General features: G+C 35.7%; 1 long non-coding RNA gene across 3 annotated transcripts in view; it reads right to left on the bottom strand.

The window, feature by feature from the left end:
• Positions 1-24,353, bottom strand: part of LOC143441389 (uncharacterized) — a 140,305-nt gene extending 115,952 nt beyond the window's left edge. For 2 of the 3 annotated variants that reach the window (XR_013108734.1, XR_013108733.1), the window contains exons 1-4: positions 24,242-24,353; positions 19,872-19,922; positions 393-463; positions 113-225 (exon numbers count right to left, since the gene is read on the bottom strand). This is a non-coding gene — a long non-coding RNA (uncharacterized LOC143441389). The remainder of the gene's footprint in view (positions 1-112; positions 226-392; positions 464-19,871; positions 19,923-24,241) is intronic. The other variant, XR_013108732.1, reaches the window with a different exon arrangement.
• Positions 24,354-27,904: the final 3,551 nt, after the last annotated feature.

Below are 27,904 nucleotides of genomic sequence, written 5' to 3'. Positions count from 1 at the left end.
TTGATTTTTTGCAGTCATATTTTTTCACATAATATGTTTTCTTTAATACATTCTGTTTCCATTTTGAAGCCTTTCTTTCTGTGCTATTCATAAAAGAAGTATCTCTACTTACCAAATCATTATGATGATGTGAAACTCCTAGTCTGACTTGCAATGACTTTCTGAAACCATAGCCATCTTCCTTTTGATTTGATCTCTGTCTTTTAGTTCCACTTCTTTAAGCATCTAGAGAGAGGGGTAATAACTTAGATAAATTCTTTCCAGTGGGTCAAATGTCTGTGTTCAGGATTTTTTCCTTATCTCACAGTCCTATTAAAGAAATTTTAAGGAGGAAAGTATTAGCTATTGAAAAGATATTGCTCTATACTCAAAAGAGATAATAGAAATCTTGCCTCTAAATCTTTTTCCTTCTCATTGCTTTGTGGCCATCACTAGTCAAGTAGCTTGCTTCATCATGTTCTTTCTGTAGATAAAGAATAGAATCAACCAACCTCATGCAAACACATTTCAACCTGTGAGTCAATATATTACTTTCTTCTTTTGTCTCAGGAAGTGTGTTACAGTAATAAAATAATGGCCTAATAAATGAGTCATTTCAGTTTAGGGCTATTTTTCATTTGGTTCAAATGTTCACCTGAAAAGCCACTCATTGTCATACGGAGAGAGCATCATTTAACAAGATTTTGACTTAATTTTTGACTTTTTCGTAAATATACCTCCATTTTTAGAAACTATAATCAAATTAGATTTATTTGGAAGAGAAATCTGAGCCCATAGGAAACTGAGTTCCCAGCATGGATCAAAAGGTAATAATTACAAAATAAGTACTTTTAAAATTCAAATCAAATAAAGCGTTTAATTTCTGATCTAACACTAACTTTAGAAAAGAGTTAAGATAATAAAATAAAAAAAGAGTTATAATAAAAAATGCCTAACAACTTATAATTAAGCTTAGGGTTTAGCAAGATTTGAGCATCTAAGGTTTTCAATCTGGTTCTGTACCATGGACACCCTGACTCACATTGTTCCCTTTAAATTACAATAAAAATTAAGGTTTAGATAAATGTATAGTATGGCTCCAAAGTAAAAAATGAAAATTATAAGAGCATTCTAAATCACATTACACACACACAAACATCACAATCTACTTTTGGTGATTCAGTTTCATGAAAATTTCAGTTTAGATAAACCACAAGCTTGAAAACAAGCTTAAAAGTTAAGAATGTTGAAAAGTCCAGCACTTAAAAAATCAGGAACATTAATTTTTTTTTGAAACCATTACTGGGCCACTCTTGGATGATGGAAATGAGATATTGCTTTTGGTTGAGTGGGAGTCAATTGTGGAGGAAGATGGCTGGAATGGATCACAAATCACAGTCCAAAATGTTCCTGGATCTGACTTTCTGAGCAGGAGAGACACACTGGAGCCATCTAGTGGCACTCCGTTTTAGAAACAGGAGGTGTGACTACAGTCTGGGTTTAGAGCTGAGCAAAAGTCTAAATGCAACTCTGGCACAAACCAACTCCCAGAACAGTCTCACTCAAATGTGTCATCTTTTCAGGAAGGCAGCCTCTACTGCAAATGCCTGATTCTAGGAAAGCAGATAACCTCAATCACCCTGCCTCATTCCCTCTGACTACCACTTCCTTGAGTACTATTCTGAGTCGTGCATCATCTAGTGATCTAGAAGGGGTAGAATTGATAATCAATAGCTATTTTGATAAGTGAACTCATTAGGCACATACCAAAACAATTACAGGACTACATCCATCCAGGGGAATTTTAACATGTTTCTGACTTAATTATTGACTCCCACTTAACTCCATCTGTCTGTAAATAGTCACTTTGGACCAGAAGTTCCATTGTGAAAGGCTTGAATTGGTTATAAGAGGATGGTAATATTTGGGCAACACCTTGTTTTGAATACTACTTATCAAGTTTGAAAACAAGCCTCTTGCTGCTGCTGAAACTTAAAAGTTTCTCTATAAAACTGGGCTGGACTAGATAAAGATGTAATACTTGGAAAAAAATTTGACCCAGAGCCAGACTGCATAATGTATTAGTTACTTGATTGCCGATATGACAAGCTATTTGAGAAAAGCAACTTAAGAAAGGAAGAAGTGATTCTGGTTCACATTTCAAGGGTCTGCGTTCCATCATGGTGAGACAGGAATGGTGGCAGAACCATGAGGACAGCTGAGCACCTTAAATCCAGGATCAGAAAACAGACCAATGAATGTTACTGCTCAGCTCTTCTTTTCTTTGTATTCCACCCAAGATGACAGATAGCCCATGACATGGACATGGTTTTCATTCAATTTGGATGGGCCATCCCAGATCATTTATTCTAATCTAGATAATACCTTAGACATACCCAAGGGTTCATCTCTTCAGTAATCCTAGAGTTTGTCAAATTGACAATAATAAGCACCATGAGTAGATTCTTTCTACTCATTTAGTCTAATATCTTTTTCTTTGTAAATAAGGCTTTATTGATGTTATTCTTAAACTTGTATGTATTAAGTAATCAACATATGTCTTATTATGCACATATGCATAAATACAATGTTAGCTGAGATGAGACATGGTGATATGGTGCATTAGTTAAGGGCACTAACTGCTTTCCCACATGACCCAGGAAATTCAATTCCTAGCAAATATATGGTAACATACAACTACTGGTAACTTCAGTTTCATGTGATCCAGTGTCCTCTTCTTTATCTTCAGAAACCAGGCAAGTGGAACACAGACAAACATGCAGGAAAACACTGATAAGACAAACAATTTTAATTTTAATACAGAGTGTTGGGAGTAGCCCGCAGAGGTTTGTTTTTTTTTTTTTTTTTTTTTTTTTTTTTTTTTCTTTTTTTTTTTTTCAGGTAGGTCTAGGACAGGAGCCTAGAGTTTTCATGTAGCATAGGTTCCCCATAGATACTGCTTTTTTTTTTTTGACTGAGACAGGATACATTTTAAATAAACTTGGAGGATGAAAACACAAAGGTTCATATTTGATCATTACTGATATAATGCTAACATGAAAATGTTCTTTACAAGCTCCCAAACATTCAGCAGGTTTCTACTGTTGGTCATTTTTATGTTTTTCTTATTTTTTTTCATTCACCTAATACTTCCAATAAGGTCTTTTGTAGAATCCCATTGTGTAAGATGGATACGTGTAAAGACTGAGTGAGAAGAAGATGAAAAACCAACAGCCCATCTGGTCTCCCTCATTCCCCATAGATTTCCACTTGAGTCTCTAGAGCTACCTGCACAGAAACCTTAAACTACCAAAGAACAGTTGAAGACCAAAGTGTTCTAAGAAGACATATACCCTACTCACATCCCTCCCCAAGTGCCAACAGTTCCTAAGAAGTTTCTGCTCATCATCCTGTTTTTCTCTCCTGGTTGAAATAGCATTTTCTACAAAATTCTTCTCTTGCATCTCACACTTAATATATTCTATCAGACTTAATGGAAGGAAGCAGTGATATACACAAAAGTATATAGTTTTCTTTTAAGTATAAAGCTTGTGTTTCACTGCACTAATGGGGATGGTCTGAATTGGTGAAGGAGTGGTATTTTCACTGTTAGACAATTGCATTACCTCAAGGAGAATGACTTAAAAATTTTCTATTACCCCAACTTTCCAATCACACTCACCAATTGCTTCAACTCTCTATCAAGTCTATTGGGTGATTTTACTGATACATGAGGGACATTTAAAGTCCATAGGTAATCAAAACATTATCTCATTCAGATCCTTAAAGATGCTTTAGTGTGCAGTTAATTCATAGCGTGTGAATATTATCCTATTGTAGATACTTTATTTTTTTTTGTTTTGTAAATGAATCTTTAGTTCTTAACTGTTTCCTAAAACATGGGACTTGGAATGATTAAATACAGAATCTATGTCTAATTTTTAAGATTTGTCTTACTGTCTATGAATTGTCTTTTGTTAAAAAAAATAGTCCAATAATTTGACTGTAGATACAATTCAATAATATCAGAGATAAGAGAATAATCAAATTGAGAGTAGACATTCCTTTGGGATTTTCTAGAAAAGCAAGTTTTTGGATTTAAAATATCCATAAGAAAAAACATTTTCACTTTGGCTTGTATTATTTTTATTTTCAAAGGCAGATACAGGTTTTATTGACAATATGTAATATAATAAGTATCATTTCCCAAAGAATTTATATGCATGTCCCTGTGTCCCTTGTCAGGAATCTTTTTCCTTAAACTAAGGACTTGAATTAAATTTGCCATTATTTATAGCACTCACTACATAATTTTTTTTCAGTCACATTTGGTTTGAGTCCAAAAAAAAAGAAGACTCTCCAAAGAGATGAAAGTTAAGACCGGCTTGTGTATAGTATGACACCAAAGTAAAAATGAAAATTATAAGAAAAATTTTAAGTCACATCACACACACACACACACACACACACACACACACACACACACAATCTACTTTTAGTGATTCAGTTTCAAGAGTTTGCTTTGGGGCATAAGAATTAAAGACATAATCAAAACACAAACATATAATAGCTGTCAAAAAAAAATACCAGAAAATGTTCATGTATTTTGACTCTGGAGATTAGCCCCATGCCAAGTACCTGAAAGAGGTCAAACAACCAAGCAAGCAAATGACTTCCACCACAACAGGAAATCTAGTTTATACTTTGAAGGGAGCAGATATTAGAGTAGACACAAAAAAATCTGAATCATTTTGTTCTCTCCTCTACCCATATAAAAGTTGTTGAAAACTATTGTGTTACCCAAGTTTTCTATTGTCTATGTAGCATACTTGGGACAGCCAGAACTATATAGGGAGACCTTGTCTTAAAAACCGAGCAATAAAGAAAAGTAGTCTCAAATTAGTTCACTCTATGGAATGGAAGCAAAACAAACTATGCACACAATCCCTATTTAAAAAAAAAATAAACAAAACAAAACAACAACAAAAAACACCCAAAAGGTCATTTAATAAAGACACAGACTAATTAAAAGCCCTATCTGTGGCAAGGGTAGCTATGACATTTGTAAATGAGGATAAATTGCTCAACTTTGTTTAACAAGGTAGTACTGAAATCAAAATCATCACCTAGGACTTTATTGCTAGTTCAAGCAAGCAGCACTTTCTTTGTGGTAAAATAACACACACACATACATGCATACGTACACGTTCACACACGCGCACACAAACACATGCGCACATGCACAAGCACACAAACACACACATATAGACACAAACAGAAACACACACATACACACATACCACATTCACACATACACATGCACACACACGCACATGTGCATACACACAAGCACACAAGCACACAAGCACACAAGCACACACACACACACACACACACACCAGAAAAGGAAAAGAACAGAAAAGGTAATTTCCAGAAGAATCTTCTTTATTTTGTATGGTAGGAAAGAGGTATTTTTGAGTACACTTAGGAAATTTGGGTAGTCATCCCAAAATATATGTTCTAAGCCAAAAGATATATGATTTGTCAAGGGCTGTTACAAAGACTGTGCCCTTAACACAAACAAGCATCATCATCTGGGAGATTTTATTCGTGTGATCAATTCATATCTGGACAGGTCTTCTGCTGGTTGGCATAGCAACTAACTGAAGTTCATTGAACTTTTAGATGTGTGTGCTAGCAGTCTAAAACTGATTTCCCCCCATGGGCACCAGAAAAGGATTTCTTTGTTAAACCTCTCCAGTTGCATTCAAAAATACATCATTTTGCTCAAGCATGAAAACACACATACATACTTTGGAAAGTAATGTTAGTAAAATTGAATCTATCATGTAACATCATATTTTCTTCTCTATTCTTCTCAATTTCTCTCTCCCTGAAAGTAAAGTCACTGTGTAATAATCTTATGAGAGTGCCCCCAAGATTTTGTTATTTTTAAGAATGTTGCTGAATATATCTAGATAATGGGTTTGTATCATATAACTATTTAGCTTTTCCTTGGTTGCAGGTTTAGAAGTATTGCCTCCACTTAGGTAAAGCTCCCTAATGTAACTTTATGTATCCTTTATTTAGAAAGAATTTAATAAATGAATATAAAAAGGTAAGAGGATAATGTTATGAGCCTATACTATGGACTGTGGATGACGAGAAAGAGAAGGTGCAAGTATTGGCAGTTAAATTACTTAAAATTCAGTCTCAAAATCATGGTAGAAGAAAAGAGGATATTAGCAAAAATATGTTTTAACTACAGAGGACAGTATGAAAGAAAAAAAAAAGACTTGATCTGAAAAAAAGAGATGGCTCAAAATTTAAGAGCACTGGTTGCTCTCACAGAGGACCCTGAGTTTGATTCATAGTCACCCAAATGGTGGCTTACAACTGTCTGTAATGTCAGTCTCAGTGCATCTGATACCCTCTTCTGAACTCTGTAGGCATTGCAGGCATGTGATACACAGCCATACATGCAGTTAAAACACTCCAATATTTTAAAAAACTAAACTTTAAAATATTAAAAGATATAAAAAAATGACACATGTATAGTTACAGACCATCTTCTTCTTGCCCCCTGCCCCCCCGCACAGTTATGAAAGCTGTGTTAGAAAGTGAGAGTCACAGAAATCCTGTAGGTATTTTTTTTCCAGAAACATATTTGACGTATACTTGACATAGGAGATCATTATCTCTTAAGAAATAAAAAAAAAAAAGAGGTAGCATTTTCAGCTCTGCACATTTGAACTAGAGGTGCCACTTTGTGTGTTGGAGAAACATCCTTTATCCTTGTATTTTACTTAAAGTCTGCAAAGATCGGCTAATCTTCTTATGGTAAGAAAGATTCCATTAGAGTTTATCCCTTCTTTCATTTTCTTGGTATTTTTTTTGTTTGTTTTTTGTTTTTGGTTTTTTGTTTGTTTGTTTGTTTGTTTGGGTTTTTTTGCATCACTAAAGATGTCTCAAATATGGCTTTGCATTTCTTCACAGTGGATCTGTTGGAGGCCACTATGCTCTGTTTAAACAATTACCATCTGATTACTCAAGAAGACTCTTTCCTTCTTTGTTGAATTTAAGCCAACCCACTGCCAATGAGCCAATTGTGCTTCAATGGCTTTATTGATCACTGGTGATTAGATCAGGGGGCTTGACAATGTCCAACTGACCACTGTTCTTTATATATAGCTATGCAGCAGCCACAAACTGTGAGTTAGCTGCATGTGTGGTTTTATGGGCAGCTGGACTCTGGCCTGGGGTGGCTGGCATAATGAAGCTGTTGTATTGTATGGATTTTTATTCATAAAGATCTCTTTAGAACTAGAGAGACAGTCTTTGTTTGATTCTGTAAAGGGAGAAGTGAGGCATGTTTGGGGCTGCGGTTGCAGGAAGATGTGGAAAAAGCAGACTTGGAGGGCCAATTCTGGATTTTGAAAAGTGATGTCTTTTGGTGCTTCACATTAACTTGTACTGCCATCCTGTGGATGAAAGGAGAATATCGTGTTCTAGTGACAGCTGCAACAATGGCAGAGAGTTTAGGCAAGAGGCCAAAGGCCAAGGCTCAGGCAATGCATTTTTTGATTAAAATTATACTCAATCCCACACTACTGCTTTAAATAAAAATCTTTCAGGCTTCTTCAAGAGCATAAAGCAAAGCAGTCACTCAGAACGCCTACCATCTACAGAACCCAGAAGCAAACCCTCTCCTACAGTAAAAGCCCTAGCTTTGGCCATAGCCTTCTTGTCTAGTCATTTAAGCCTTGTTCAAATAATAAAGGGTCTACAAACCAACTCTCTATAGGTTAGAGTGCAGGAAACAAAAGAAAAAGGAGTGATCTAGCATCACTAACATATAACAATAAATAGTGAAACTGAAGGAGAGCAAGGAGCGGTATAAGGAAGGCTTTGAGGGAGGAAAGGGAAGAAAGAAATGATGTAAATATAATCCCCAAAATTTGAAGTGAGTAAAGAAGGCAATAAATGGGCATTCATTAGCTCTGAACATGAATACAAGACTGAGCGATTATTTATTGAATGATATTATTTAAATCATTCTTTGATTCATGTCAAATTAAAAAAAAAAAAACGTACAGAGTTTAGCAGGCAAGAAAAACATTATTGAAGAGAATGCAGTAAGGAATCTGTTAAGATCTTGGGGAAAATGACTAAAACATTTCAAAGAAAGGCTGCTTAGCTTTACAAGGTCATCTATGTCTGATATTCGATGCTTATGAAGTTATCCTTAACTCTTCCACAGAGATCAGGATATAGGGGGAACATGTGCATTGATAATTTTATCAAAATTAAAAAGACTGGCTTCCTGATCTTTCAAAACAATATTTCTTGTCTGTTAAAAGGGTAAAGGATTAAAGGAATATTTACATTCTAAAGTAAAAGAGAAAGCATTTGCAATTACAAGGTTTCTAAAATAAATGATCAAACAATCAGGAAGCCTGAATCCCACAGTGTAATGCTTAGTCAAACTGAAGACAGTAATGCCGTCCCCTGTTGAGTCACATCCTTCAGATCTGAATAACAGCCAGTGATCTCAGATATCTTTCAATATTAGAGTTAAATTTTTAAAAGGAGGGATTATTACAACAAAAATCACCTAACAAATGTCATTATTTATAATCTTTGTCCCTCTTATTTTAGAATATGGATACATTGATCTTTAAGTGGCAGTCTAAAAGGAAGAAAAAATATATAACAAAAAGTATCTTTTAGCAGATCAGATTCACATATGTTTTTAAAGCTTACTAACAATGGGTACACAAGAAAACAATTTGATTTTTCTGAACCTTAATGAGCTAAATGCAATGATTACTACATTTCATAGGTCTTATAAAATTTCAGTTAGAAAAAAATATGATATAACAGCCACCTGTTGACATTAGAATTTATGTAGAAGCTAAAGTTGAATACAGGTTACCTGTTTGTGAGCATATTCCTTATCTCCTTTCATGGAACTCTCAGTCATTTTCAAATGCACACACACACACACACACACACACACACACACACACACGAGAGAGAGAGAGAGAGAGAGAGAGAGAGAGAGAGAGAGAGAGAGAGAGAGAGAGAGAGAGAGAGAATGTGGTATAACAAGGAACTGAAACTTCAAGGCCTTATAAAAACGAGCACTGACTTATCTGTTGAGTGTGTAACTGAAATAAATCATAGGTATCTTGCTTGTTTGCATGAGGATGTGGTGCATACATATCAAGCTAAGTCTACTAGGGTTTCAACTCTAGCTATAACATGTGTCCTTTTGTTTTTAGATGGGGTGTGTTGCACATGAAGATAGTTCATGTGCAAGAAGACAAACTTTCTCATGACACATCTGACAAAACAAAATTGGCTAAACACTGAAGCAATTCTAAATACAATATGTGTAAACATGGTGCCTACAAAGAACAAAGGGGTGAACATATAAATATACATTTCTATAAGGAGAGAAATAAGACAGACAAGTCAATCTCCCACATTCGCATCCTCTCTATAGTATATCTCTCTACTCATATGCCTCAGTGCCCCAGGTGTTTAGATCTTCAACAATGATTAGTTAAGAGAGTAGAAGACATGTGTTGGAGGAAAAGAAGATTAAAGGAGAGTAGAGGACATCTTTCAAACAAATCTCTCCAACAAATTTAGAAGAAAAGATGTCTCACAGAAAACCTTGTATCTTTCACAAAAGCGCTTCATTATGCAAGTGCTGTCCATTTTTCAATTTTCCTTAAATTGAAAACTATTTTCTATGGCAAATTAAATGACATGGGCCTGCTAAATAAAGCAAGGAGTTTGACTTTGCAAAGTACGGGGGAAATAATCAACAATCAGAAAGCAGAAGTGAGATGGATAAGAATGAATATTCACCCCCCCCTTATCTCTCCACCTCCTACTCACACCCCAACTAACAAACCTGCGTCATTGGAGCTGAAAGAAGAATTCATCTCTGAATATAGATCTGAGCTTAAATCACTAGGCAATGGTCCTACTGTGGCTTTTTGAGAACAATGCCATCTCCTAAAATAACTGTGTTTTCAATCGTGACCTTCAGTGTGTCTGAGAGTTTCTGATGATGAATAGTGAACAGTGACTGGCATACCACAGAATGCAGGCCCTTAATTGCTTCGAGAGAAATCACATAGGATTTTCAGTCCTTCTGTTTGTGCCAATGCTTGGAAAAGATCACTGAGTTTGGATCTATGTAGAGATACCAGACTGAATCAGAGATGAAAATTTCCATTTGAGCCAGCTACTCAGTCTTTCATGAAACAATCTGGTGAGGTAGGGGGGGTAGAGAGCACAGTACATAATTAGAATGTGCACAGACTTTGGCATCTGATGTAAGTAAAATCGAATTGTGAAAATATTGTTTAATAGCTATGTGGCCTGAGGTGAAATTGCTAAGCCTTTTGATTACAGTTTCTGCAAAATAAGCACCATCATTTCTCTTGAGGCTGTAGTAAGGCTTTAACATGTTAATGTATGTAAAATATTGCACACAGTAAGTACATAAGAGAGGACAGCTGCCCTCAGATCTATTATAGTACACGGTGGAATTTGTTTGCAGCAAAGAGGGTAGAAAAACAGCATTGTGCCAAGACTGAGCCATGGAAAGGGCAGAGGTAGAGGCTGTAGGTGGAGGAGAAAGTCCCATAAGGCAGGCAGCAGGGTGCCAAAAGAAAATAGCTAGAGAAAACATTTACCCCCATTCATGAACATCAAAAGAACCCCTTCTCTTTTGGTTCCCATTTCTTCAAAACTGAGCAGTAAAGGTTGCTTCCTCAGGCCCTTTATATTAGTATTCATTACATTTTTTGTCACTGTGGGGAAATTCCTGACTCTAGCAACTTGAAGGAAGGTATGAATCCGATCCATAATTTGAGAGTACAGTCCAACTTGGTGCTAGCACGAGCAGAAAGCAGGAGGTAGATGGTCACATGGCAAACACAGTTAGCAATGAGAAGTACTCACATGTTCGAGTTCAACTTACTCTATCCTTTTTATTGAGCTAGTACCACAGCCCATGGATATATGCTGTCTAAATTTGGGTTAGGTGTTTCTACTTCAGTTTATCCAGTCTACAAAATCAAACATGGGCATACCCACAAGTCTGTCTCCTAGATAATTTTAAGCCCTGTAAAGCTGACAGTCAATATTTAACCAGTAAAATATCCAAATAGATGACCTCAAATTTAATGATTATGATAGAGAAAATGTCACTTTTGATCCCTAACCAAAATGGGAATTTAGTGCACTGGTGGGTATCTGGTTCATCACAGAGTGCATGAACCAGGCCTGATTCTTAACACCACAAAAAAAAAAAAAAATGGATTAAGATTAATGATTTATTTTTAACTTTGAACTTAACTAAGCCACAGGGGTCCAGATTTTGATTATATCATGTTATTCTGAGTATACTTAATGAGTGTATTTGTGGATGAGATAAATGTTTAAATAAGTAACTGAAGAAGAGAAGACTGCCCTCCACACATGAATGGGTCCTTTTCAATCTATCAGAGGGTTGAATAGGAAACAAACAAAGAAACAAACACATACAGTTAATTAGAACATTTGGTTTTTTCCTACTTGGTTATTTTCAACTTGGATATTGATCTTCTCCTGCCGTGAATACACTTAGTCCAGAGTTTCATCTATTGTTTTTCTAGCCTGACTGACTATAGCTGCTATCAGCCAGGCTCTATATCTATACAAGCAACTTCTTAAAATCACCGCTTTATTTTTCTACTTCTGTACTTTCTTCTACTTCTAATTTCTTTCTCATATACTCCTTCTATATATGCTTTCTCAGTGGAAGCAGGAAAACAGACAGATATTGAGAACATGTAAATTTTAGCCTTATGCTGCTTACAGAGGCATCTGAAGTAACTGATCACGGCCAATGGAGGGCTTTAGAACTCAAGCAAGACACCCTGGGATTTTTTTTTCCTCCAATTTATCTGTTCCACGGAAAGCATGAATTGATCAGCACTGATAGCTGTGAAGGATAAAAGTGCAGTAGTTTGTCTGTTAAGGTGTCTGCCTACATAAAGTTTTGGAATTACTGAAAAGCACAGTAAAACGAGATTTCTACAAAATAGATTGTAGAAGAGGAGTCACCGAACCAGCATTATTAATATTTTGGAAAACAACATAGACTTTGAGGAGTAAGTCTCACAAAATTTGGCTTAATTCCAGTATGATAGTGAGTAGGCTTTTTACCTTAGAAGAATGTTTTTGATTATACTAAATTTTATTTTCAGATAATATAGGAAGCTGAAGATGAAAACTAAGCTTAAATTTAGATATGAGGAACAAATTCTCTCTTAGTAATAGGAACTAGTCAGAAGTTGGGGACCAGAATCAGAACATAAGGCACAGGAGGGCTTTGGGCCAGCAGGACTTGATGTGAGGCATCTAAACGACTTGAAGCATCTGGAATCTTACCAATATACCCAGGGGGAACAAGACTCTGACCTAGGATTTACACTGTCCTGAATCAAAAGACCTTGAAGAGACTCTTATAATGATCAGATTCCTGACAAGGTTTCTGGGCCACGATGAAAGTTCTTCTTTCAAACTTTTTGGAAGGGTGGTACCCCTGTACTACCTAACCTTGTCCAAAACTTTCTTCCCAGAGACACTTCGCTAGTGAAAATCTACAAGATGATAACTCCAGCAGTTCTTTATCTCTTATGGAGTTAATTAAGCACTGGCTGTATTCAATCTAATAATGAGATAATTTTGGATATTTGTAAACCACTGAGTAGTCGTTTCCTTTGCTTTTCTGAGATGGGGAATCACTATACAGCCTAAAATGTCCATACTGAAAATTATTCCATAGTCCAGGGTGTTTAAGCCCACACCTTCTTTTCTCTGCCTTTAAAATACTTGCATTACAGTATATGATACTGCATATAGCTAGTTTTTCTCCACTTTAATTTGTGAAAATTAACAGTAGATACTTAGCTCTCAATACAACTATTTTGGAATAATTCTTGATAATATACAATCAGTTCATAGGGATTTAATTATTTAAAGGGAAGTGGAAATTAAGTCTCCCTAACTGTGCTGAAATTCTTGAAAGCCAGGTAGGCTTATTGATCATAAGAATGAATAGTCTATCTTTATCAGTTAGTCTATCTTTGTCGGTTACAGTATTTGGAATATGTCTTTTTAAATCAAATACCAGACCCAGAACAACATATAACTGCCACAATAAAACACACTGAGTATCTCTATCAAATAAAGAATATTATTTTATGTTTTTAGATAAAAATTATAGTTTCAATTTTTTAAAAATAGCATGTGAAATGAATAGCCTATCAGTGAATCATTAGAAAATTATGGTATTGAATCAGATGATTATAGACAATAGATACAAATTATGATAAACCATGTTTTCTTCTGCTATAGGTATAGATGCCATGGTGTGTGCTGCTGTGCATTTCAATTAGGTTGGGGGATATGAAAAATCATGAACTTTGTGGAAGTTATGAATTCATGGTTAATGCCTATTACATGGAATTAACTTTGGAAATAGAAATAGTATTGGATTTTAATGTTATATAACCAATATGATAACTTAAAGATCAGCAAGCTACAAGATTGGTCATAGTTATGGTAATGGAAAGCAGTATGCTCACCCTGAAGCTCTTTAAGAGTGACCTGACATTAATGCTCCATAGTACGAGACACCCTTTCCTTCTTTCCAAGACAATTGCCAGAGAGACTAGTAGATGCTGCTTTGCCTTCATATACCAATCTTGTATAGACTCTTGAAATTTATAAAAGATGCTGAAAGCAGAATATTCTTAAATGAAAGTATTATTCAGTCCACTAAAAGGATTCCATGAACTTTAAGGTGAAGGTTTATACAAAATATAAAATTAACTGAAAGATGTCAAGTTCAAGGTCAAGACGTTGACAGACTTGGTGTTTGGTGAGGGGTTGTTTCTTAGTTTTTGCGAGCCATCCTACTGCTAGGCAGAAAGAAGAAGGGGACACTGTAGGGTCTCTCTTATAAATCCAATATTTCCCTATATGAGGACTCTACACTCATGACATGATTCTCTTTACAAATTTCTACGTTATTTCAAGCTGATTTTCAGCAGAGGGATTTCAGAAGAGACACAGGCATTCAGTGTATTGTGATAATTCATCACGAGATATTTTTCTATGTGCATTTAAAAGCTGAGCCTGAAGTATACTTTCGCACTTGTAAAAGCTTTTATTCTTTGAGCAAAACATTCTAACTTGTTGTCTTGGCATTGTAAAGTTATGCACATTATACTTTTTTGAAAATATTTACTTCATTTTTTGTTCTTAAATTTTGTGTTCTGTTTTTATAACCTTAAAATGGCATCAATGGAAATCCTGTTCATTTAAGCCCATTAATATATAATATTATCTGTCTCTGTCTCTGTCTCTGTCTCTGTCTCTGTCTCTGTCTCTGTCTCTCTCTCTCTCTCTCTCTCTCTCTCTCTCTCTGTGTGTGTGTGTGCGTGTGTGTATGTGTGTGTGTTTGTGGTTGTATTTTGCATTACTATATTGTAACTGTCTTTCTTTTAATAGTATGTTTTGTTCCACTAAAGTATTTTTTAAGATTGGTTTCATTTTTTATTATGTGAGCATGTGTGTAGATAAATATATGCACATGAGTGAAGACACCCATAGAATCCAGAAGAGAGTATTCCCTGGAGGTGAAATTACAGGCTGATGTGAACTCCATCCAAACCTCATGTATGAGGGAATAAATTTGGGTCTTCTGCAATAGCACTTTACCCTTGCTCACAACCGCCTTGCCACTCAACAGACCAGTATTTTAAAGCTGTATCAGTCTGATAAAATAGAAAATTTCAGTCCATTGTAGATTAGTTTTCCTTATTTCAAAGAACCATTTTATTACCTTTCCTAAATAATGTTGACCACACTAGGGCACAATTGAACAAGACAACATCCAGGAGAACATTTAACTCAAGCAGTATCCTGCTAAAATGCCTGCTTACAAAGACACCCACAGAAATCCAAACAGATTCAGCAAGCAGGTTCTTCTATACTAAAACCATAAGTTACTGTTTATCCCAATTGTATTTAATTCCCTAAAAGAGCAAGAGTGGAAGTTCTGAGAGCATCATCTAGACAATAACTGGGATCACCTGCATGAGGAAGTACCAAAGATTAAAGGACTTCTCAGGAAATGATATGTGTGTTTCTGGTCTGTGTTAATCCCTAAGTTTTATTCAGCTCGGCATGCCACTCAGAGTAGCTAGAGTTAAGCCTGTGATGTAAATGGAAACAAGGAAGATCAAGGAGTGCAGCTCTCTGTGTTCTGAGGATTCAGTGTGTAGCATATTTGATGTTTGAGGCCAGGTCTCATTGTTCCAAACTCTAAACCAAACTATATAGGAAAACATTCAAAGGACCCATCGAGGCATGAGCAGTTCTAGGAGAGTGTGAATGAAAGAGAGCCAAGAACTACACAGCAAATATGGAGGATCACAGAAATGAGGAATGTTCAATTTTCATCTACTCCCTAATCAGGAACCTTTTACTCCTCCATGTGTTGTCTAAATTATTTTCCATAATTCTACTTTTCCCAGTTTTCTCTATAAAATAAGTACAGGATAAAGAAAAATTATAAAATAGTAACTAGATCTCAGAAAGTCTAGATGGCTTCTGAAATTGCAGACTCTCTATATTGTAACCAAACAAAACTCAATACAATTTACCTTGTTTTTTGAGCAATGTAAGGAGGACATTTGTTTTGGCAGGGTTCATTCTATGACAAGAAAACTCAATTCATGGAAACTCAATTTCAGAAGAATATAAAGGGATATGTTGCTCTAAAATGTGTGCTGAAATTTAAAAATCACTGAGACAAAAAAAAGTTTGAAATCTAACTCTCTGCAGATAGGTAAAATTGAACAAGACATTCTGCCTATTTGGATATACAAATACATATATAAAAGATATGCTCATGTAAAAGCCAACTCTTATTATAGAAGAGCTGAACTTGCAGTCAGATTTATTAATTCTTAGTCAGCCATGTTAGCTGTGAACAACCTGAAATACGGTCTAAATTATAGACTGATATTTTCTAATTTGTCCACTTGCATTCTGAATGCTTTCTCGGGAACGACAACCAAAAATCCTTTCTACTTTGTTGGTAAACTTCCAGGATCCTAGAATCCTCCAGAGTCCTCAGCCCTGACCTTTTTGTGTAGCACATAGCACCTTGGGAACATCAAGTGTTTTCATCAAATTGTACATCAAATGTTACATTATATTCTATTTCACATTTGCTATCCTATGCAACCTACCCAGTCATCTGAAAACCACTACTATTCCCTATTTAAGAAAGGATTATTTGAGACAGAGTTGAAATAATTTACCCATTTGTAAGTTTAGAATACTGAAATGGGGTTTGAAGTCTACGCTGTTTCTCTGTCAAGGATTTCCTTCATGAACTGAAAAATAGGTTCACTAGATGTAAGAGACATTTCCTAACCTATACAGCTTCAAGCTCTCAGTGAAAAGGTAAATGGAGAAACCCATCTTGCACACTGGCCTGCATTCCTCCTATCTTTGCCTCTGTTCTTTACTAGATCCTAAGATAAAACTGCTTTTTTCCCCTTCTACACCAGTGAACCAGATAAAAGACAAATAACCAGAGAACAGAAGCTCTGCTCCCTAGAGTCTGCTGAACACTGCCTTGGCTACCCCTTTACGGCCTGAGTCCTGTCTATTTCTCACCAAGGGCTCAGCAGGACTCTAGGAACTGTAGGTTAAGAAAGCTGCTGTGGCTTTTCATTTTGGTTCTTTACAACACAACGTAATTGGTTCTGGTTCAGTTGCCTCACAAATGGAAGTATTCCACAAAATAACATTAGGAAGAAAAAGCAGGTCAATTTGACAAAGGGCAAGAGTCTAGAGATCCTGTCTGTAACAAATAGGTTTATGTGAGTTGTTGAAATCTGAAAAATAAACAAGCTAGGAGCCAGCCTTGGTGAAGACAGAGGTCGCTAGGTGGCAGCACACTCTCCATTTGGCTCCATGTCCACTGAGGAAGACAGCTTAATCTCAATAGCAAAAGAGCAGGGCAAAGCAGGGCTGGAGAGGCATGGAGAAAGTATTTCTTTAGACTCACATGTGTACAAACATTGAAAATTCATTGTAACCAGCTTTCTATTTTAAAAGATAGGGAATATATTTCTGTTGTTTACAAGACATATTTAGCTATGAGATTTGCCTTAGTTGCTATTCTATTGCTGTGAATAGACACCATGACCAAGGCAACTCTTGTGAAGAAAAGCATTTAATTGGGACTTGCTTACAGGTGTTAAGAGTGTTAGTCCTTGACCACCATGGCAGAAAGCAGACAGACATGAGACTCGAGCATTAGCCGAAAGCTTTACACTTTGATCTACAGGCAGCACAAAGAGACAGAGACAAAGAAATAGAGAGATAAACAGAAACAGACAGAGAGAAAAAAAGACAGACAGACAGACAGACAGACAGACAGACAGACAGACACTTGGCCTGGAGTGGGCTTTTGAAATCTAAAAGCTCACACACCCAATGACACACATCCTCCAACAAGGTCACACCTCCTAATGCTTCTTGAAGAATTCCACTACCTATTGACTAAGCATTTAAATATATGATCCTTTGTAGCCCATTTCTTTCAAACCACTAGAGTATTTTTTTCACAGAAACTCTAGAAGACTAAACACTCAAACCAAAACATTTCTGTGCTCATGAGGTGCCTGCACTAGGACTGGCTGGCCTATGCAAATGAGCACAATCAAGCTTTTCCTCCAGACTTAACTGATCTAAACTTTTACTCTATAGTCCTTCCGTACAGCACTTTCTTGGGCTAGTATATTTTTGTTGGGCATTTCTGTCCCTGTTGGCGATTCCTTTTCCTGAGAAAATCCTCAAACCATGACCAAAGCTCATTTTTTCCTCTGTATACTAAATAAGTTGCTTGCCAGTTTTAATATAAATATAAACCTTATCAAAGTGTTTACCTTCTAAAAACAAGTAGAAAGTTTGTTCAAATCGAGAAGCAAATATAAAAAGAAAATTGTCTATTAAGAACACCAAAGCCAATTTTTTATTTTTTCTCTTTTCAAAATTTTCATTTGTTGTTTATTTTAAAGTTGCATTTCTGAGTAAAACATTGAAATGAGATGAACAAAATTGCTAAGAAAACATGACTTGGACAACTTACAGGTTTAAATTTCAAACTTCTGTTATCTAGGACTATAAAAAGTTTTCAATTCACAGAACTTTGTACAACAGTTCCTCATGTGGTTAGACATTGTTAAGGCAGGAATGTGCATCATACATTCAAGGGTACACAAAGTACATACTCCCACTTTCCCAGTACATTTGTCAGGTGTAAATAAACATGAAAAAAGCAGAACAGAAGAGTCTTTGAATCAATCTTGTTTGAGAAATACCATCTCCGTCTTTTTGTTAATATACAGATTTTTAGAATAAAGATTTACAAGTGTCTTATAATAAAAAGAATAGACTTTCATAAAATCTCTCCCCACTTTGTTTTGCCCTATCTCATTCTATCTATGTTTCTCTCTCTCAAGACCCTCACTTTACAAGTGATAGGTTAAATAAAATTTGAGTACAAAGAAAAACTGCATTTCAACATAAATGTTAACATTCTATGAGCAAGTTTCTAATCCACAAAGAGATATAAAGGAATATTTGAGGATATATTCAAACTTACAGAAGGAAATAAGGATTGATCTTGTGACCTGGATATAGTGGTACATGCCCTATTCCCCAGCACACTGAAAGAAAAAGCAGGCTATATGAGTTTAAGGCTTGCCTGAGCTACAGAGAAAGTTCAAGTCCAGGCCAACTGGGATGACATAGTAAGACCCTGTTCAAAAAATGGCAGTGTGAATTTATTTCTTACAAAGAACAGTATATGATAATATTACATTGCCAGAACCCATGTCAAGTAATGTTGAGAGATTATTCAAAATTCATTTCTGAAATTACTCAGCCTATTATGCATTATACTATTGCACTATTCCTTTTATACTCCTGTAATGAGGATAACAAGCAGCTCATCATCACCTGGTGAGCACAACATTCTCCCTCCAGAGAAAATCTATTGTCAAAGATAACCAGCTTCTTTAAGTTGAAATGATACTTTTTCAAAAAGGAAAGAAGTAAAATACAGAGGCAAGGTGGTTTCCAAAGGGAGAGAGAATACCCTCTTTGCTGCAATTTTAGAAAATGGGATATAACAACCGCTTTCAGTTTAGTGTCTGTGCATGTCTCAATATTTTTATAGAAAATAGTAATATAATTTCTAGTCTCACAAGTGAACGGACATAGCCAGCAATTTTTAGTGCCCTGTGAAAAGTGGTAAGACTGATACAGATTACAGCTTTGGAGTCATGTGTACACTCCATGGCATTATTCGCTGAAATCAAAGTCTGGTAGGTTATCTTCAAGTAGGAATGAGCCAGAAATGGACAAAATACTTGTTCTTTACAAGATTTGTCAGTTCAGAAATAAATCATAAATCACATTTTGAAGTGTGCACTTAGTGGCTGTGTTGCGGAAAATCCTGCACAGAACAGACTAAAGGTGCACTTAGTGGCTGTGTTGCGGAAAATCCTGCACAGAACAGACTAAAGAGAGTGATGTAAGAGAAAATGTACAGTTGTACCTTTCCATGTTTGTTCTGGGTGTTTTAATTTAGAGAAGTCATTTTGTGTCTTCAAGCCATAATTTCTTGATTGGTAAAATTAAGAAAATAGTTACAATGTGTCATATATAATTGCTATAAAATTTAAACAATAAATATGTCGGTTAAAGAAATGTTCAATTACTAATAATCTCACCTCTCTTATCACTTTCATTGGACTGTAGCTTCAAATTGAATCTATTTTTTTCTGAAAAAAAAAAGATATGTGGTTATTATTCTCAAAGGGATTATAAGTTATCTGAAGAAACCAAATTAAACTAAGACCTAAATGAAGCAAGTTTTCCTGAAGTCTACCCATGAAAATGCAGTGAGCACTGAGTGGTGAGCTGCACTGAACAACACTGCATAAGAAAGACATCACTGAACTGAGACAGTAGTCCTGCATAAGTCTCAACCTAGGAAGCAGAAGATGATAAAATTCAAAGAGAAGTGTAACTGTGCAAGAAGAGCCTCTGGTGGGCAAAGAGTTTTAGCAAATACAATAGCAAAAAAAAATCTACTTCAAAACATAATGAAAGAAGATCTATTCCACATCCCATGAATATTGAGTATAACTGAGAGTATATAGGTCAGGGTGCACAGAATGTTATTAACCTGTATAATACATTGAGTTCAGTTCTGAGCACCACAAAAGTTTTTGTATTAGACTACTTTTTCTTCTATATCACACAGAAACATTTTTATCTTCAACCTAATCAAAGGTTTAATTCAATAATAGAGAGTAAAAACCCACCAAAAACATAGGTGAAGGGTGTAGCCAACAGGTGCAAATGAACACATACACATGCACACACACACAAACAAAGAGAGAGAGAGAGGAGAGAGAGAGAGAGAGAGAGAGAGAGAGAGAGAGAGAGAGAGAGAGAGAGAGAGAGAGAGATTGGGGGAACAACCTCTCTATCACTAAGCCAGATTCTCCAGCTGTTTGTTTTTGTTTGCTTGATTGCTTATGTTTTTGAGACAGGTTCTCTCTGTATAGTCCTGGCTGTCCTGGAACTCATTCTGTAGACCATTAATGTTAGCTCTCACAAGAAAATAAAACAAACTAAATATGTATAATATAATTGAAAGTACAGGCTCCTAAACAACATAGAAATAAAAAGAACAGGAGAAATAAGAGGAAAGATGCTGGGTGTCCCTGATATCTGTGTAAGCATAGGATAAAGCATTTATCTATTGGTTTTTGTTGGCAAAAATAGATAACATAATTATGAAAAACATACTAATTTTAATAATTTGTATTTTATATAACTTATCTACATAATTTTTTATATAATTTAAACTCCCAAGGCATTCATTCAGCACAGCAATTCCTACAAAATCCATCTTAAAGAAACAGTCATGAGTGTACACAAATATATCGCAAAGAGATGTTCATGAGAGCTATCAGAAAGAATATCAATAGCCAAGATATTACCTTTGCATGGATTGGTGATTACATAATTATGTGACAACTTGCCATGCAGTTTTATATCAGTAGTTTGCTGTACTTTTACATTATTGTAACACAAGTAATATCTGTGAGTATAGAAAAATGCTATTCAACAGTAACATCACATGATAGTGCTGTTTGTATTTTTAGTCTGCTGATTTGTATGCACCGCATTTTCTGTTAAAAAAAGTAAATGTACCTTATTTGATGAGTTATAAAAATAAAATAAGTAATTAAAGTCCCCAAAGCACATGAGCAAGCATTATTCAATATTAATTGTGGCCATTCTTACAATTTTTATGGAATGGGTAAAAATACAGAGGACAGTAAAATGATTCCCCATAGTCAGATATGAAAATAAAAGAAGTTGTAAAGGTAACTCAGGCAGGTTACCTAAATTTATCCTTTTCTCATTTTAATACTTGGCATATTAAAAATACACTACTTTGAAATACACAATTACATTATATTGTGAATCTTTGGACAATATATAAAGTTATCACAGGAATATAATTTCTCTATGAGCAATTTGATTATGCCCCTACAAATCATCCTGAGAAGAAGTGTAAATGATAGACATGAATTACATTTGAGAGCAGCTCCACATATCCATCATTTAATATCTATTTAAGAAAGATAACTAATTTCATTATATGTAAAATCTTCAACACTCCTAAGAATAATTGTATCTCATAGCAACTCTAAGAGTCTAACTTCGGCTTTTATTGAGCATTTAACAATATTGTAGTCTATTGTAGCATCACCTTAGTTCTGCTGTGAGGTATTAAGAGAAGCTTCTAGATACAACATCATGCCTAATGAAATAACCTGACATGGAGGGAAGTGTGCCAATTAGAGGCAATTAATGAGTACCCAATTCTGTGTAGAGAGAGGGGTTACTAGACAATGTTGAGAGAGACTCATAGATTATGAGAGCATCTCTGGGACTTAAAATGACCCTCCTGCATCTAAACTGCAGGCTAATACCCCATTATAGCAAATGAAAAAGGTAAGGTGAGACTCAGTTGTTTGGACATCAACGTTCTCATAAAGTCAGTGATATTCAGAAAACTCAGTTTGGTTTCCCCACCAGAAGGCACTACTACATGCTCAAACATATGAGGTGATGCTAAACCAAAAAAATACTATTGACTACTGATGCACGAAAAATCATACAAGGAAATTAAAATATCACCCAGGAGACTGGAGAGATGACTCAACACTTAAGAGCATGTACTTCTTTTTCAGAAGAGCTGCTTTTGGTTCCCAGCACCAGTATTGTGACTTACAATCACATATAACTCCAATTATAGGAATCCAATGTCCCTTATGACTGCTGTGGGCTCCTGAACATACATAGTACCCATATGCCACACAAAATATGAATACATATGAAATCTCATTAACAGTGACTGAAATTGTAGAAACCCACTTCTTATACATATTGCAAATGGTTTCCATCAACTTTGAAAAAAACTTACCCCAATTTTCTTAGCTATGTTTGCTGTATTAAAAAAAAAAAAAACCTGCTTCATGGGAAAAGGAATTATCTAGGCTCATAATTTAAAAATACATTATGACATTGAAAGGGCATAGAGATAATATCATGAGGTGGCTGGTTACAGTGGATCTTCAATGGAGAAACAGGAAAGGGAGACAGGAAGTGAGAACAGGCTTTCAAACCTCAAGGTCCACCCTCAGTGATTCACTGCCTCCATCAAGACTGACATTCTAATACATTCCATGACCTCAAAAACAGTGTCACCGGCTGGAGGTGTCAGATATTCAAACACATGAGCCTATTGTGAGCTCCTCCAATACGCAAACCATACATATTTAAAAATCCACAGCACAGTTTATATGTCAAATGATTTTAAATATTGGCTAATATCTGTTCTCTATGACATTAAGGTAATTAATTCCTGTGGTACACACATTTTTTTCTGACATTCTATTTTAAGTCACTGAATATAGCATCATATGACTAAAATAGAAAGTATCCTACTTTTATGGAGCTCACATGTCAGAGAAAAATGAATAAATAACTGGACAAATAGATAATTCGTACACAAGGTCATGATAAATATAATGAAGGAAAATGATTCATAGAATGGAAATGCAGTTTTAAATGTCATAGAATAGAGAAAAACAGTTTTAAATGTCAGAAGCAGAAGAGGGAGCCTAGTAGATAACTGCAGGAAGTTGCTTAGCAATAGTGGTGTTAGTGAGTGCACATAAAGTTTCATGGGACCTTGCTTGGACAAATGAAAATGTTTGCATCAACAAAGATTCTATGATGATAGAACAACCACTAACATCCTTAAAGAAACATAATCAATATAAAAATCAACAAAAAGAAGCAGCTCCTGCCCAAAATTGAGTAACACTGGTTATTACACTCTGTTCAAAGTTGTCACAATAAGCATTGAAGAAATGTCGGCTCTGTTGGCAAATTCATTCTCTAGAGATTGCTACAAATTATGCCTTTACACTCTACACTACCATTTTTTTTCAAGCTATAGCATGAGTCTTGGGGTCCACCAGAAATTTGGACACATGCAAATTTTTCCCTCTCTATGACTGTCTATGACATATAAAAAATATCCTTAAATTCTTGCCTTGTTATACAAAATGAAACACAAGACTCATATTTTACTTAACCCACCATTTTCATATACAGTTGTGTCTAACTGTTAGATAAATATATGAAACAAATCTGAAGAAAGAATAGAACCCAAACCCATAAATGCAACAGCCATAACCAGGAAGTGGTGACTGTCAGTCATGCTCATTTTGATTCTAATTTCTCTACAAATTCTGGAAATTTTCTCAGCTTATAGGAGGGAGACAAGTAACCGGTGAATCGAAGAGTGTGGTCCTTAAAATCAAAAACATTTCTCCTTGAAAGTCTGTTCTTGGAAAAGTCCATTCATTTCTACCTTCATTCACTTAAAGTACACTCATCAAACACTTGTCCTGTGAAGGCACAAAAGTATGCAATAGTAAATCAGGAAGCTAAACATTTCTTTTGTTTGAAAACACATGCATCTGTGGAAGTCAGCAAAACAACTTACAGTAGCAGTTCTTTCTTTCCAGCATATGAGCAGTGAGGATCAAACTCCGGCTGTAATGTTTGTCCCCAAGTTACTCATTGAGCTATATTGATGGAACCAGATGAAAAAAATCAATCTTTTTTTTTTGAAAGAAAAAATTCTCTGAAGAAAATAAAAGTTTATTTCACAGAACTATCCTCACACAAACTCCAGGACATTTTCCATTTGTCCATGCCTTCCCAGGTAGACATTGGCACTGTTATGGGATGAACAGGAAATCTCATCATTGGATGTTTGAGTAACACTGGCATATAGCCTTTCAAGGAAGGCCTAATTCAAGAAGCAGATAGAACGGGCACCATACCAGGAGTATAAGTATCAATCACTGGAATCACATGACCTATCTGTGGTACTGATATCATACTAGGATTAGGAGAGTCCAGGAACCTTGGAGGAATTGTAATTATTGGCCCTGATGGAGGATGAAAAAAAAAAAAGAATGTTGAAACACAGCTATTATTTGGGAATTAGGCTTTAAGACTGCTCTCCAATCCATTTCTTGTATTAGTCTTTCACATTCTCTATATGTTTCCTACCATGATTGTTTTTCTAAAATAGAGAGCTGGGGGTAAGATAGGCATTGCAGTAGTCCCAGTAAACATCAGGCCATTTCATTCAGGTTTTTGGCTACCCCAGCAAAAGTAGCTGAGGTTATCTTTCTATTTCACAAAGAGATGCTTTAGGAAATGGTTTTGGTTTAACATTTGCTCTCTGCACATAGCACTGAACTATGATACTGTCTCCTAAAATAAAAAGACATGTTACCGCTATCATAGGAATAGTATTCTGAGGATATTTTATGTTTTACCTGTCTACTTGATAGCTTATTTTTAAAAAAATAGAAATTTCAGTAAATAGGGAAATATTAAAAATTTTCAACTAATGGGAAGTTAGCATACTTTTTCTGTTACAAGCATTTCTCATTTATCAATGTGTACTCATTTGTTAAGCATGTCACATTTATGATACTTAAACATTTGTTCAGAAATAGCTGCATGAACAGTCTCAGTTGTAACTGACCTGCCTTCTTGTTATTTCATAAGGGCTCATAGAAATGCTGTTTGCTGTTATTTCTTCATAACCTTCACCTTATTGTTGCTCTGCTGCTCACTGTACTTTACTGGTCATTTTCTGTCTTCTGAAACTAAGTGCTCCATTCCCAGACATGCTACCTGTTCAAACAGGGCAACTTGTTTAGAGAGGCCCCGTACTTATTTTAACAAGCCTTCTTTGACAAAGTCTTTAATTTCTTAGTGTTTAGACAAAAGACCCTGAATTTCTATCTTGCAATGGGTCCTATAATATGCATATCCACTCCTACTGGCAATAAAGGTAGAATTCGAGGGAGATGTCAGTTTTACATAAAAATACTTCTATTTCTTCCATCTTCTGCCAGTTCACTTGTAGATTTCTAAAAACCTCCCTATATTTATATATGGAACCTTAATTTTACTAGATGTTTTCATATGTGCATTTAGTCTTAAATTACTATACACCTGCTAATTTTCAAAAGCTTTACAACTTAAAGAATATCTATTTTAGGCAGATGTATTTTCTAAAACTATTCAAATCTTTTGAATCTATTGAAAAACAGATGGTGAATGTCTTCTGAGAGGCCATTATCTCTGAATTTATATTAGTATATAGCATGTATTTTCATGCTGGCTTCCTGGGCATAGTCAGTCCTTAAAGCTTCTCATACCTTAGCCTGAAAAATGACACATCAACAACACGCTGAGCCTCCTAATTACCAGGAATACAGGGCCCATTAAACTGTGAGGATGCATATGCACACCTAATTATGTTTATGCCTGCTTATAAATCAGCGAAGTGAAAGCATATGCATGCTGGAAATTACCCATCATTAACTTTCCTAATTGCACCCAAATAAAGAGGAAAATAATTCACTTCAGAATATGTTTTCATTCTTTGGGCAAAGCCTAGGCTCATCTTGTTTAGGTTTGAAAAATTGTCTTTTTGTTCATAAATAAAAATCAATTATTTGGGTGCCAAGACACAAGATAGTTCTTCCCTGGGTGTTGAGCCAGAGAAAATGAAAAGATTCAGATATGAATGTCAGAAGACTAAAGCAGGGATTTAGGAGCAAACAATATAGAGAGGAAATATGGCATGGAGGAAAACAATTCCATCATCCTGATGGAGAGGGCAATGTAGATGGTGACAGCCCAACCACAGATACAATAGAAGGCAACAACCAGGGACAGATCCTCAGGGAAAAAGAAGCATTAAATTTAGATGTCCGACAGAAGACTCAATTTCATGACAGTAATTGAGATCAATTGGAGCACTGTGTGTGCTCCTCACTCACAATTTCCCCTGTAGTTTCTCTGAACAATTACTGTTCTATTACTGGCAGGATTAAGATAAGACAGACAGGAGTTGTGCATGCCTAATTGGACTTCCAAATATGGTTTATTGCTGTCCATAGAGACTGGAAACAGAAAGAAAAGGATGCTTGGAGTGTGGAATAAACCCGGGCTTTTGATGTTTACAATAATGGAAACCCATTCTGGTGCTAATTCAGAGGTGCAGAGTGAGGAATACAAAATCAATTACAGGCACTGCCTCCAATGCCTCTCAGCTAGGTGCTTTGCAAGTATGATTTTATGCATCCCTCACCTCAGTGCTGTAAAGGCTTCTGCTGTGGTCCTTGCTCTACAGATGGGGGTGGGAATGAAGAAGTCAGCTAAGATGGCTTAGTCACGGTGATGAAGCACAGCCAAATCCTGGACTTTTTCTGACTCTAATGTATGTTTCAATCTACACGGACGCTCAGGGAAACCAAAAAGCATAGATTTGCTGTGCATGAAGATGTGTCCTCATCATATAAATTAAACTAAAACTTAAATATAATAACGCCTGTATTGGAAGGTTAACTTGTGCCCCATCATCCTTATAGGCTTCTGTGGACCAAGCCTAGACCATTGTTTTCATTATAGCCCACCAAGTAGCTTAGGAAATTTTAATTTATTACATTATATCCCCAAAATAAGTCTATACTTGAAATGAAAACTAGAGATTTTATACCTAGACTCTAGTAATAATAGTCAGCTGTGAAAATGATAACGAAGAACACATAATTACAAGAACCATAAATCTTAGCTATTTACCTAAAAGACAAGACCACCAGATATGGCCAGCTGTTCATGAAGATACTCATAGTGCTTGTGGGGGGCCAATCTCAGCATCTCAGGAGGAGTGTATAGTGATGTGTGCTATGGAACTCAGTATCTGTCTCCTTTGTCTTCTAGAGTTTGTGTACATTATCTCATTAATAAAATTGGCTCTGCCTTTTATTCTCCACACTAACCAGCCTACTGCTGACATCTACTTAATTGTCATTTCACTTCAGTGGCATCTGTAGTTTTCCCACTAAAGCCTCCAGTAGCATTACTAATCACTTTCTTGCCCATATTAGCTGTCTAGTCACTGTGGCTTATAACATGTTCCCTTGTAAGTGAGACAATGCTGTTAATGAAACATTAGTACACATCACTCTAGGACCTATAGAGTAACTAGTTTTAAGAACCATTTATTGTCCTATATCTTTATTATTTTATATATGAATACAAATTAGAAAATTAACATAAGACCTCATTATCT

This window comes from Arvicanthis niloticus, chromosome 2 (assembly GCF_011762505.2).
Source record: "Arvicanthis niloticus isolate mArvNil1 chromosome 2, mArvNil1.pat.X, whole genome shotgun sequence".
Taxonomy (NCBI): Eukaryota; Metazoa; Chordata; class Mammalia; order Rodentia; family Muridae; genus Arvicanthis; species Arvicanthis niloticus.
The sequence above is the reverse complement of the archived record's forward strand: the minus strand, read 5'-3'. Positions and strand labels throughout refer to the sequence as shown.